Source organism: Geotrypetes seraphini, chromosome 11 (assembly GCF_902459505.1).
Source record: "Geotrypetes seraphini chromosome 11, aGeoSer1.1, whole genome shotgun sequence".
Taxonomy (NCBI): Eukaryota; Metazoa; Chordata; class Amphibia; order Gymnophiona; family Dermophiidae; genus Geotrypetes; species Geotrypetes seraphini.
The window spans coordinates 116,048,994-116,063,601 of record NC_047094.1 but is presented as its reverse complement, the minus strand read 5'-3'; the positions used below and the strand labels follow the sequence as shown (position 1 = coordinate 116,063,601).

Here is a 14,608-nt window from a genome sequence, read left to right as displayed (position 1 = left end):
CTTAGAAGGCAAACAGAATGCTAGGCATAATCAAGAAGGGTATTACAACCAAAACGAAAGAAGTTATCCTGCCATTGTATCGGGTGATGGTGCGTCCGCATTTGGAGTACTGCGTCCAATATTGGTCGCCGTACCTTAAGAAGGACATGGCGTTACTCGAGAGGGTTCAGAGGAAAGCAACTTGTCTGATAAGGGGGATGGAAAACCTTTCATACGCTGAGAGACTGGAGAAACTGGGTCTCTTTTCCCTGGAGAGGAGACTTAGAGGGGATATGATTGCGACTTATAAGATCATGAAGGGCATAGAGAGAGTAGAGAGGGACAGATTCTTCAAACTTTCGAATAATAAAAGAACAAGAGGGCATTCAGAAAAGTTGAAAGGGGACAGATTCAAAACGAAAGCTAGGAAGTTCTTTACCCAACGTATGGTGGACTCCTGGAATGCACTTCCAGAGAGCGTAATAGGGCAGAGTACGGTACTGGGATTCAAGAAAGGATTGGACAGTTTCCTGCTGGAAAAGGGGATAGAGGGATATAGATAGCGGATTACTGCACAGGTCCTGGACCTGTTGGGCCGCCGCATGAGCGGACTGCTGGGCACGATGGACCTCAGGTCTGACCCAGCAGAGGCATTGCTTATGTTCTTATGAAAGGAAGCAGATCTCGTGGAGTTGGACTGCAGCTTCACAGGGCAAACCTTTGGATGGATCTGTGGGGCCAGCCAGCTGTTTGCCACTTTAGAGCGCGGGGTCCATACTCCTGGGAGCAAACTTGCCTTCTGATATTCTTATAGGCTTAAGTTCAGGCTGTGGACGCCCTGAGTAAGAACCTTGGAGTGTCAAGGTATCAGCTGCATATTTCCCGTCCCCGTTGCACATCAAGGTTCTGAGGGGATGGAGATTGAACTGTTTGGAGAATTTTCTGAAGCAGAAATTCCTTTCCGTTAACTTGAGCTGCAGTGAGTCAGTAAAAAGAGCTGACAGGCAGGCACGGCACACCACAGCACTGTGAGTGCAGCCCCATTATTTCCTATGGGAAAATTGGGGTGGGGGTGGTATTGTCTAAAAAAAGTCATTTTGGGAGGGTTTCTGAGGTTAGGATTCAGCTCTCGCACCTCTAAAACCCCTATTTTGAATTTTAAAAAAACTTTTCATTTAGTTCCCATGGGCCATTTTTGGCTCAATTTTTCGGGTGGCGGCCATCTTGGATTTTAAATGATCTTTATTGCAAATGATCTTTATTGCAAAATACAGCCCTCGTACTGATATACTCGTTGAAAAAATACGACCACATTACCACTGCCTTCCAAGACTCGCACTGGCTCCCTATAAAGCACACATACTCTACAAATTCTACTACATGCTATTCAGAGCCCTGAATGGCGATGGACCAACCTATCTAAACAATTGCCTACCAGGAACAACACATTCAGACCAAGGAGAACACAGGCACCCTTCACTCACCCCACCAATCAAAGGCATATAGTGTAAGAAAATGTATGATGGCCTACTAGCCACCCAAGCAGCGAAATTAGACCACCACATCTTCCACCTGCTGATCACAACATCCAACTACAAAACCTTTAGGAGAGAATTAAAAACCAAGTTATATGCTATATGCTGGAAGTGAAAATGGGAAACTGACAGGGTAAACGGTCAGTCTAGAAGAGGTATGCAGGCAGATTGATAGGCTTAAGAGTGATAAATCCCCGGGACCAGATGGTATCCATCCGAGGGTCATCAAGGAACTGAAAAGGACTATAGCTGAAGTACTTCAGCTAATAGCCTATCTGTTGATCAAATTGGGAAAGATTCCAGAGGACTGGAAGGTGGTGAATGTTACGCCAATCTTCAAAAAAGGTTCGAGGGGAAACCCGGGAAACTACAGACCGGTGAGTCTGACATCGGTACCAGAAAGATGGTAGAGGCGCTGATAAAGGACGCATCATTGACCACCTTGATGGACATGGTCTGATGAGGACCAGCCAGCACGGTTTCAGCAAAGGCAGATCTTGTTTGACAAACTTGCTGCACTAAGAAGCAGATAGACGAGGGCGACCTGGTCTGGATTTTCAGAAGACGTATGATAAGGTTCCACATGAACGACTACTTTGGAAAATTGCAAGCTATGGAATCAAGGGTGAAATACTCACATGGTTTAAAAACTGGCTGGAGCATAGGAAACAGAGAGTGGGGGTAAATGGACAATACTCGGACTGGAAGCGCGTCACCAGTGGGGTACTGCAGGGCTCGGTGCTTGGACCCATGCTCTTCAACATCTTTATAAACGATCTGGACATAGGTACGATAAGTGAGGTGATTAAATTTGTGGACGATACAAAGTTATTCAGAGTAGTGAAGACGCAGGGGGATTGCGAAGATCTGCAACGTGACATAATCAGGCTCGAGGAATGAGCATCAACATGGCAGATGAAGTTCAACGTGGATAAGTATAAAGTAATGCATGTCGGTAACAAAAATCTCATGCACGAATACAGGATGTCCGGAGCGGTACTTGGAGAGACCTCGCAGGAAAGAAACTTGGGAGTTATGATTGATAAGTTGATAAAGCTGTCTGTGCAATGTGTGGTGGCGGCAGCGAAAAGGGCGAACAGAATGCTAGGAATGATAAAGAAGGGGATCACGAACAGATCGGAGAAGGTTATCATGCCGCTGTACCAGGCCATGGTGCACCTGCACCTGGAGTACTGCGTCCAGCACTGGTCGCCGTACATGAAGAAGGACACGGTACTACTCAAAAGGATCCAGAGAAGAGTGACTAAGATGGTTAAGGGGCTAGAGGACTTGCCGTACAGCGAAAGATTAGAGAAACTGGGCCTCTTCTCCCTCGAGCAGAGGATATTGAGAGGGGACATGATTGAAACATTCAAGGTACTGAAGGGAATAGACTTAGTAGATAAGGACAGGTTGTTCACCCTCTCCAAGGTAGGGAGAACGAGAGGACACTCTAAAATTGAAAGGGGATAGATTCTGTACAAACGTAAGGAAGTTATTCTTCACCCAGAGAGTGGTAGAAAACTGGAATGCTCTTCCGGAGTCTGTTATAGGGGAAAACACCCTCCAGTGATTCAAGCCAAAGTTAGACAAGTTCCTGCAGAACCAGAACGTACGCAGGTAGGGCTAGTCTTGGTTAGGGCGCTGGTCTTTGACCAGAGGGCCGCCACGTGAGCAGACTGCTGGGCATGATGGACCACTGGTCTGACCCAGCAGCGGCGATTCTTATGTTCTTAATATACTGTATTTCCCCACATATAGGCCGCCCCTCTGTACAGGCCGCAGAAAAGGGCAGCCTATGTTTAAAAACCTGAAGATAAGCCGCCCCATGGTATTAGCTGCAACTTATCTTCCGGTATCTCTGCCTTTTCCCTTCATCCTCCCCCACCCCGGTACCTTAATCATAAGCTCCCTCCTTGGTGTGTGGCTCGGGTCTAAAGTGGTGGAGGGCAGACGCAATCTCTTTAGCATCCGACCCCTCTGCACCGCCTGCTGAATGGCCAATGTTGGCTCTCGTGTGATTAGAGAGAACTGGCCTCAGCCACTTAGCAAGTGGTGCGGGGGCAGGCCGGATGCCGAAGAGATCATGGCTGCCCTGCACCGCTTGAGACCCAAGTCTCCCACCAGCGAGTGGGCCTCCGAAAAAGGTACTGGGGTGGGGGGATGATTAAAAATTTTTACATAGGCCGCCCCATTTAATTAGGTCGCACCCCATACAACCAAGAATCTGATGAGGATGGAGATACAGCTGCTGTCATTACAACTAATGAACCACCTGCAGAGATTGTTTCCTTCTCCAACGCACTGAAGTCCCTACACACTCTGTGTTGTTATCTGGAGATAAATGGATGTCACGACTATGGCCAGTTTTACAGCATCAGTAGTTAGATACACAGCCTAAATCATGCAATCTGCATGCAGAAAACAATGACTGATTATTTCAGTAGAATGTTGGTTTAAAAAAGGTTTATAGTGTATTGCATTAAACAGAACCGTATTACATTTTATTCAGTGTGTTTTTTGCTGAATAAAAGTTTTATTGCATTTGACTACAGTGTACTATTATTTTTCATGACTAAAAAGTGGTACTCCGATTAAGCGCACACTCCGTTTAAGCGCACACTCCGTTTAAACGCACGTGGTGATCCAGTCCGAAGGGCTTGCACTTAAGCAGAGTCAACTGTACATGCAACAACTCCAAAACATAAGGAACCACTTTTCAGAGTGTCACTTCACCCAACTACTCTATGCCTTAGTATACTCCCTCATAAATTACTGCAATGCGCTATTCAACAGAATCATAAGAACATAAGTATTGCCCTTGCCGGGTCAGACTAGGGGTCCATCATGCCCGGCAGTCCGCTCCCATGGCGGCCCCCCAGGTCCATGACCTGTTAGTGATCCTAACCTAAAACGTTCATACCCTATTCGCTTAATGTCCTGTAAAGTAACCCTCTATCTGTACTCTGCAATCCCTTTCGCTTCCAGGAAGTAATCCAGTCCCTTTTTGAACCCCAGTATTGTACTTTGTCCTATCACCTCACTTGGAAGTGTGTTCCAGGTGTCCACCACCTTCTGAGTGAAGAAGAACTTCCTTGCATTCGTTCTGAATCTGTCTCTCAGTTTTTCTGAATGACCTCTTGTTTTTGTTGTCCCCACTAGTCTAAAGAATCTGTCCCTCTCCACCTTCTCTATGCCTTTCATGATTTTGTAAGTCTCTATCATGTCCCCTCTCAGTCGCCGCTTTTCCAGGGTAAAGAGCCCCCAGCTTGTCCAACCTTTCGGCATATGACAGGTTCTCCATTCCCTTTATCATCCTTGTTGCTCTCTGGACCCTCTCAAGAATCGCCATGTCCTTCTTAAGGTACGGCGACCAGTATTGGACGCAGTATTCCAGATGAGGGTGCACCATCGCTCGATACAGTGGCAGAATAACTTCCTTCGTTCTGGTAGTGATACCTTTTTTGATAATGCCCAACATTCTGTTCGCTTTCTAAGAGGCCGCTGCACATTGCGCTGCCGGCTTCATTGTTTTATCCACCAATCACAGCGAAGAACGTATGATGTTTCCAGCGGGTACAAAATGCGGCAGTCAGACTTCTAAAAAACCTCTGTGCCTGTGACACTGTCTCCCAGGCTCTTTCATCACCTCACTGGCTGCCCATAGCCAAATGTTGTGTCTTTAAGGGCCTGATGCTAGCATTCAAATCCCTGAATGATATGGTACTGAGCTGCATGACGACCAAACTTCCTTTGCATGTGTAAACAGATCCTTCCGTTCCCAGTATGCTCCCTGGTCGTGCTTTAAAATTGCAAACCACCTAACAATGTTCTTACTCCCACTTCATACCGAGCCACTGGAATTGACTGCCCCCACAGGTCAGGTCCCTTGAAGGACTCCTCAACTTTAGGAAAGCAATAAAAAGTACCTCTTCACCTAATCCCCCTACCCGTGACCAATGGATTACAAAGAAATGTATATTGGTACTTGATCCTGGTATGTGTCACGTTAGGATAAAATCTGGTACTGAAAATTTTGCACTGTAATTATAGCAAGCTTAATCTGTAAACTGTATATTATATATATTGGTATTAGATCCGTAGTGTGTGTCAAGTTAGGACAAAAACTTGTACTGTAAAGATAAAATCTTGTATCATAAAACTTGTACTGTACTTATGGCAAATCGTAACCCATTAACTGTATATTATATATGTTTAATGTGTAACCTGTTCTGAGCTCTTTGAGAACGGAATAGAAAGTGAATTAAATAAATAAATAAGTAGTTAGTACATTTTCCAGTTAAATTACAATTAAAGTACTTCATTAAGATCCATAATAAAATTCATTCTCCAGCACTGTTCATTTGGTTTGATAAGAAATCATGTGATCAAAACTATCTTATTTCATCAGTAATTTTCCCTAGTAGTTTCACTCCTGTCATCATTTACATTTAGACTGGCTGAGATCATTAGCTTAGAGTACAGTGACCTGCTTTTATATATATATATATATATATATATATATATATATATATATATATATATATATATATATATATATATATATATATATATATATATATATATTCAGCCAGTCTAAATGTAAATGATGACAGGAGTGAAACTACTAGGGAAAATTATATATATATTGTTTTTCTTCAAGTTTCCCAGGCAAGGGGTGTCTCACACACATATTGGGTTATGTCTCATGCCAAGCAAATAAGCATTCCATCTGTTTCTGGAGCCCTGGGCCGCTCTTCAAGGGCTACCATCAATGAAGGCCCGGATTTAGCCAGATTGGTTGCATTCTGCAGTCATCGTGTTAATATTTGTGATCTGGTCTTGACTTGATGGAGGTTGTCGCACCCCATCCAGTCCAGGAATGTGAGCATCAGTAATCTTAGTACTCTTGATTGCATGCTTGGTGGGTATTTATACCAATGCTGCTTGGTATCAGAGTCCCTCAGCTCAACAAGAATAATGATGAATCCTTCCTCACCCGTAGGAGGAAATTGAAGTAAGCCCAATTCTGGCAACATCTGTTGACACTCGTCGGTACTTCACGATTGCTCAGTGCAGCTTCTGGATCCTTAGAGACTGAAGTCTCCAGTGATGAAGTCACTGGACCAGACTTCTTGACACAAAAACTTCATTTGTGCTGCTTCTCTCAATCCTTAATATCTCCTCGGTTTATAAAGAGAAGGGTTATGATCAGGCCCTGTACTGTGCAGGTATCAATTATGGTTGTCTGTGAAGGACATGATCCTGCTGCTCTGGGTGCACTTCTTTAAAACCACTGGAAGTTTTTGTAGACCATGGTATGAAAAATAGCTGAAGTAAAAAAAATAATAAAATAGCTGAAGCAAAAGTCCCCTACCAGATGCCTGAGACCTATGAGGGCACAGTGGGCTACAGAAAACCCCAAAACTTGGGAGTCCCAAAAATCTAGATCATAAGTTCTCAACACTCAATGCCCAACCAATGCTTTTCCTTTCCTACAACCACTTGATCACTAGCCGGGCTGCATCCTTCCCATATCTGCAGTGGCAACAGAAAATAGGAACTGTATCATTCCCCTTCTATCACCTACACATTCCCTTACCCATTGCTCTCCTGGACAGAGATACTACATAGCTGGGGAGGGAGACAGAGTAGGATAAGTAATTGGGGTTTTTGTTTTGTGATTAGAATATGTAAATTTATGGAATATACATTTTCTAGAGCTGATTGGAGCTTTGCGGGAAGGGGTACTTGTTTGAATTTTGTTTGACTTAGGATGTGCTTGGCTTGTAGATGGGCAACACTGATTTAGACTAAATCAAATAGAGGGGAAGATGACACTGGCCCTGTGCGAGACATGTACTGTGAAAAATATGTGTACCCTACATTGGGTGGGGGGGGAGGAAATATGATGGAGCTGGTCCCACTTGGCAACAGCAGACTGAAAAATGTGCATATACATGGTGGGATGACTCCAAATGCCTCTACAAAGAATACTTGGGAAGCACTCCATTGGATGACATTACCCAAAAGTCTGAATCTATACTATTACAATTTGATATCTCTGCAGCATTTGATCAGTAGACCACTCTCTCTTACTTCTCAAATTAAATGAACTAGGAGTACAATGCGTGGTGTTACAATGGTTTTCACAGTTCTTAAGAAACAGAATATATGAAGTCTGGAAGGGAAGGCAAAAGATCCCAATCATGGAAGGCCAATTGTGGTGTCTCCCCAAGGCTCACCAATATCACTTGCCCTATTCAACATATATCTGGAAGTACTGGGAAATAACCTACTCTTAACCCAGGCTTATGTCTTCTCCTTTTTTTTTTTTTTTTTTTTTACGATGTTCAATAGTTTTTTTTTTTTATTGAGTATTTTTAGAAAATACAGGAAGCAGTTCAAATACATGAAATCAAAATAAAGCTTTCTGTATAAAGAACATACAAATTTATATTTAACTATAGAGGAACATAACAGTGAGAAAGGTTCCTACTATTAGAACTGCATGTGAAGAAAATATAAGAAGAAAGTGAGGGAGAACAACAGAAAAAAGGGAGAAAGATGAAAGGAAAATAAAGAAAAGGAAATTAAAGAAAAGGAAGACAGGAGTGTCTACGAAGCAGAACGTACATAGGTATCTAGGAATGACCAAGGTGATTTGTTAAACTTCAAGTTCATGAGGGTTCTGGATGTAATTTTTTTCTCATATGCATATGATTCAAATCTATGGTACATACACAGAGAGTGCCACCAAAAAGTATAGTCTAATAACGAAGATGATTTCCAGTTTTTCAGAATGTGCATGAGAGCAGTCACAAACATGGTATCAATGAGTTTAGGAGGACAATTTGATTGTGCAAAGCAGGGATGTTGAGAGCGAAGGATTACAATGTCCATAGAGATCTCTTCCGAGCAGTTAGTAATAGATTGTATGGTGCTCCAAATGCGAGTCCAAAAGGATTGGACCTGTGTACAGTGAAAAAGCATGTGGTCGAGAGTTCCCACATCTTTTAAACAGTTCCAGCAAACAGAGTCTTGTTTTAAATTGGCTTTCCACATGCGAAATGGAGTCCATACTGCATGCCACATAATAAAGAACATTGATTGTGAGACTCTAGAAGATAAAAGTGGGTGATTTGTTGAAGACCAGAAAAGTTCCCAATCGATGTCAGAAAGCGGAATAGTGAGTATAGTTTCCCAGTGTTTCATAGATTGGGGTGAAAAAGTGAAGGAATGATCTCTTAAAATACTGTAGAAAAGAGATATTGCCTTGCCTTTAAGCAGAGACAGTATAGACCAATGACGAATAGTATGAGTGGAAGTCATAAAGTCAAAACGTATATGCATAGAAGACAGTATTTCAGTGAGTGAGAGCCATTGTGAATAAACAGGAGGCAGCGAATATGTAGAGCAAATTACATCAAAAGGAACAGACAGAGTTGGAGTAGACAATTGATGGGCAAACCATAGACCCGCCCGCTGCCATCGTTTCCATGAGAGGGATTTGCCATGGTTTTGGATTTTAGAATTATTCCAAAGGGACATGAGTGGACTATCATAAACTGAGATCTCAGCCAATTTATCTAGAAGATGAAGAGCATGTTGCATTGAACTCAACAAAGAGTACCTTCTCAAGTGTCTGGGTATTGACACTGTTAGTAGGCAGGAGGTGTGTAAAGGCATGCATAAAAAGCTCTCCATTTCAAACCAGGCAGGAGGATCTTGGAAGGAGGAGTCAGTGAGCCAGTAAGCACCATATTTAGCTAGTGAAGCAATATAATAATGAAAAAATCCGGAAAGTTAAGACCACCGTCAATCTTAGAGGCTTTCAGCTTGGCGAGAGCAATTCGAGGTTTTTTCTTGTTCCAAATGAATTCAGATAGCTTCCTATTTAGCCATTGAAAAAATGACTTCCGGCATAGAAGAGGAAGCATAGAGAGAATGTAATTGATTTGAGGGGCCAAAGTCATTTTGATGGCTGTTATTCTACCCCACCAGGATAAAAAAAGGGGAGACCATCGAGATGATATATTTTTGACTTTGGATATATTAAGATCTTGAGCATGTACCGGATCTTTATGTATTAAGATCCCCAAGTATTTCACAGCTTCATGCGACCATGAGAAGGGAAAGTGAGCTAGATCTGAGGGAAGAGTATTATCGTTCAGAGGGAAGATCTCTGATTTCTCCCAATTAACAGAATAACCAGAGAGGAGAGAATATTGAGTGACAATATGAATAAGGTGAGGAAGAGAGACTAGAGGATTCCTAAGAAAGAGTAAAATATCATCAGCATAAGCTGCTAATTTGAAGTCTCTATTAGAGGAGGGTATGCCTTTGATTAAGGGGCATTGTCGGATCGCTGAAAGGAAGGGCTCCAACACTAAATTAAATAACAATGGTGAGAGAGGGCAGCCTTGTCATGTACCTCTGTGAAGGGAAAATTTATTGGATAAAGAGTTATTAATCAGAATACGAGCTGTGGGTTGGCGATATAGCGTTTCTATCCAATCCGTGAAAAATGAGCCAAAATTATACCACTTCAGGACACGGAAAAGAAAAGACCACTCCACCCGGTCAAAGGCTTTTTCGGCATCAATAGCTAGGCCAATTACAGGGTCTGACATTGTTTTAGCATAAGCGTTAATATGATGAAAGAGACGCAGGTTATCTCCTATATATCTTTGTTTAATGAACCCTGTTTGATCTTTATGTATGAGAGACGGGATTACTTTGGTAAGTCTTAATGCAAATAGTTTTGCCATTATCTTATAATCTAAGTTAAGGAGAGAAATAGGGCGGAAGTTTTTAACCAAGGTGGCGTCTCTATCAGGTTTGGGGATTACTACAATTGTGGCCTCAGTGAAATTGAATTGTTTGTCCGGAGTGGAGTGGAGGAAATCATAATATGTAAGAAGATAAGAAGCTAGGAGGGTTCGGAATTGTTTAAAAAATTCATTAGTAAAGCCGTCTGGGCCTGGGGCTTTCCCAGCTGGTAAAGAAGATATGGCAGTTTCAATTTCTGATATAGTTATAGGGGAATCTAGTTCCAATTTAACAGAGTCTGATATGATCAGATGGGTTAAGGAGGTAAGAAAGGAATCTATATCTGATTCAGAAGCAGCAAATTCGGATTGGTATAGAGAAGCATAAAAGTTTTCAAATTGAGAGGAAATTAAAGATCTGGTTTTGACTAAATGACCTGATGGATCTTGAATAGTTGTGATATGTAGTCTTTTAGATTTGGTTTTAAGGTATCTAGCCAAAGGGCGACCCATAAGATTATCTCTCATGTAGTGACCAGACGTGGAGATGAAGATATCACGTCGGGCTGTACATGAAACCAAAGTGTTGTATTCATATTTAAGTTTTTGGATACGTTGGAAAGTAGCTGGGTCGTGTAAGTGATTAGACATATGTTGTAATTCTAAGGCTTTAATAGAATTTTCTAAGTCTTTTTCCTTTCTTATAGACTGTTTCTTTTTCCAAGAAGCTATTTTAATCAATTCGCCTCTGAGGGTTGCTTTGTATGCTTCCCAGATAGTTGAAGGACAGATTTCAGGATCTTTAGAGTTATTTTCAAAAAACTCCACAGTAAAAGAATTGATTTTTTTCAACAATTTCCTCATCTAAGAGTAAGGTGTTATTCAGTCGCCAAGAAGAGGATTCTTTACGTGGGGCCGATATGGATATATATAAAGAAATGGCAGTGTGATCTGTAAGAGAAATTGGATGTATAATAGCATTGGTAAGATCTTGAATAAGAGAAGAGGACAAGAGAAAAAAATAAATTCTTGTGTACGTGTTATGTGGTGGTGAAAAATGTGTGTATTCTCTGCCTTTTGGGTGAAGCAAGCGCCAAGGATCCACAAGGGAGAAGGCATCATTTAAAGCATGAAGAGCTGTGAAAGACCTGGATTTGGAGGGTTTGCAAGAAGATGATCTATCGATATATAAGTCTTGAATTTGATTAAAATCCCCTCCTAATATCATAGGACAAGAATCGAATTCAATCAACGCCAGCTGTAGCTCTTTGAAGAAATCTGGGTGGTCTTGGACCGGGGCATATATATTAAGAAAAACAAAATTTACTGAGTGCACCGCAGCATACACTAGACACCATCTTCCATCCGTGTCTGTTTTAAAAGAATGAATTACCGGAGATAGTTTATCATTGAGAAATATTGAAACACCATTTTTCTTTCGGTGAGTTGCAGGGGAGTATAAATGAGTGGAGAATCCCTTTAATTGGAATTTCGAGGCATCAGCGGGCGGGAGGTGGGTTTCTTGCAAATAAATTACATCAGGGTGTTTGTTTGACACATAATTAGCTATCTTTTTTCTTTTAATGGGATGGTTCAAACCATTCACATTAAAGGAAAGAACATGTAGATCAGACATAGTCTATGATATGCAGTAATAAAACAAAATATATATCCCAACTGTCTAGGAAAAATAACTGATGTAGCCATAAGGCCAGGTAGACACTCCTGTCTGAAAAGAGAAATAAAGAAAATCTGAGAATAAGAGAAGAGGGAACAGTAATGTCAGCATAATGTATGGTCAGAAAGGAAATGGACCATACTATCATGCAAATTTTAAAACAATTTAAGGGTGCTCTTGTGAGCAAGGAGAAATTACACATATGTAACAACTAGCAAAATCCACACCCACTCAATAACAGAAAACATGAGATTAGTGGCCTGACGACACCAATGGATGGTTTTATATGTGAGTGAGCACATCGGATGGGCCAGCGTATGGAAGATAGCAACCGCTCGCGAGCAGCAATTGCTAGATACATCAATTGGAAAGAAAAGAACTCATCATGCAGGCTTTTTGGAAATCTAGACGGCTGGAATATGAAGGTCAAAAACTATTATTATTCAATGACTACTCCTTACATGTATCCTCCCTCCGTAAGGCGCTGGCGCCGCTCTGCTCCACACTTCATCGCCGGGGAATACGGTTTGCACTCATATATCCGGCATCTCTGCGTATTTGGCGAGATAGGAAACCGAATACTTTCACAGACAAAATGTCTGCACAACAATTTATAGACTCTTTATCTGTGATAGAGACTGGAGAATCCACGGCTCAGACTCCATCAAATGCTGTAAATTCTTGCATCAGCTAATTTTAAATCCTGACTGCAGAAATTTCTTTAATGTTTCAGTATCCATTATGATGTACCCGACGAGGATGAAAGCAACATACAATAACCACACTATTCCCTTCACTGAGCTTGAGGTCCTAGCAACATTCCTGACCTCCTCACCGATCCAGCGGGCAGGCAGGAATCGAGGCAGGAGCCCGATCCTGCAGGGGCGTTGAGCCGTTTCCGCCCCCCCCCCCCCCCGAATCCAGCGGGGGCCTACTTTAAAAAGCGAGCAGCGTGGAAGCTGCATTTAAAAAGATCCTGACCTCCTCACCGATCCAGCGGGCAGGCAGGAATCGAGGCAGGAGCCCGATCCTGCAGGGGCGTTGAGCCGTTTCCGCCCCCCCCCCCCGAATCCAGCGGGGGCCTACTTTAAAAAGCGAGCAGCGTGGAAGCTGCATTTAAAAAGATCCTGACCTCCTCACCGATCCAGCGGGCAGGCAGGAATCGAGGCAGGAGCCCGATCCTGCAGGGGCGTTGAGCCGTTTCCGCCCCCCCCCCCCGAATCCAGCGGGGGCCTACTTTAAAAAGCGAGCAGCGTGGAAGCTGCATTTAAAAAGATCCTGACCTCCTCACCGATCCAGCGGGCAGGCAGGAATCGAGGCAGGAGCCCGATCCTGCAGGGGCGTTGAGCCGTTTCCGCCCCCCCCCCCCCCGAATCCAGCGGGGGCCTACTTTAAAAAGCGAGCAGCGTGGAAGCTGCATTTAAAAAGATCCTGACCTCCTCACCGATCCAGCGGGCAGGCAGGAATCGAGGCAGGAGCCCGATCCTGCAGGGGCGTTGAGCCGTTTCCGCCCCCCCCCCCCCGAATCCAGCGGGGGCCTACTTTAAAAAGCGAGCAGAGTGGAAGCTGCATTTAAAAAGATCCTGACCTCCTCACCGATCCAGCGGGCAGGCAGGAATCGAGGCAGGAGCCCGATCCTGCAGGGGCGTTGAGCCGTTTCCGCCCCCCCCCCCCCCGAATCCAGCGGGGGCCTACTTTAAAAAGCGAGCAGCGTGGAAGCTGCATTTAAAAAGATCCTGACCTCCTCACCGATCCAGCGGGCAGGCAGGAATCGAGGCAGGAGCCCGATCCTGCAGGGGCGTTGAGCCGTTTCCGCCCCCCCCCCCCCCGAATCCAGCGGGGGCCTACTTTAAAAAGCGAGCAGCGTGGAAGCTGCACTTAAAAAGATCCTGACCTCCTCACCGATCCAGCGGGCAGGCAGGAATCGAGGCAGGAGCCCGATCCTGCAGGGGCGTTGAGCCGTTTCCGCCCCCCCCCCCCCCCGAATCCAGCGGGGGCCTACTTTAAAAAGCGAGCAGCGTGGAAGCTGCATTTAAAAAGATCCTGACCTCCTCACCGATCCAGCGGGCAGGCAGGAATCGAGGCAGGAGCCCGATCCTGCAGGGGCGTTGAGCCGTTTCCGCCCCCCCCCCCCCGAATCCAGCGGGGGCCTACTTTAAAAAGCGAGCAGCGTGGAAGCTGCACTTAAAAAGATCCTGACCTCCTCACCGATCCAGCGGGCAGGCAGGAATCGAGGCAGGAGCCCGATCCTGCAGGGGCGTTGAGCCGTTTCCGCCCCCCCACCCCGAATCCAGCGGGGGCCTACTTTAAAAAGCGAGCAGCGTGGAAGCTGCATTTAAAAAGATCCTGACCTCCTCACCGATCCAGCGGGCAGGCAGGAATCGAGGCAGGAGCCCGATCCTACAGGGGCGTTGAGCCGTTTCCGCCCCCCCCCCCCCCCGAATCCAGCGGGGGCCTACTTTAAAAAGCGAGCAGCGTGGAAGCTGCATTTAAAAAGATCCTGACCTCCTCACCGATCCAGCGGGCAGGCAGGAATCGAGGCAGGAGCCCGATCCTGCAGGGGCGTTGAGCCGTTTCCGCCCCCCCCCCCCCCCCCGAATCCAGCGGGGGCCTACTTTAAAAAGCGAGCAGCGTGGAAGCTGCAT

General features: G+C 44.5%; 1 protein-coding gene across 3 annotated transcripts in view; it reads left to right on the top strand.

Annotated features, from left to right (window-relative positions):
* Window positions 1-14,608, top strand: part of MAPRE1 (microtubule associated protein RP/EB family member 1) — a 145,545-nt gene that overhangs the window by 122,307 nt on the left and 8,630 nt on the right. The gene's annotated exons all lie outside the window — the stretch shown is intronic.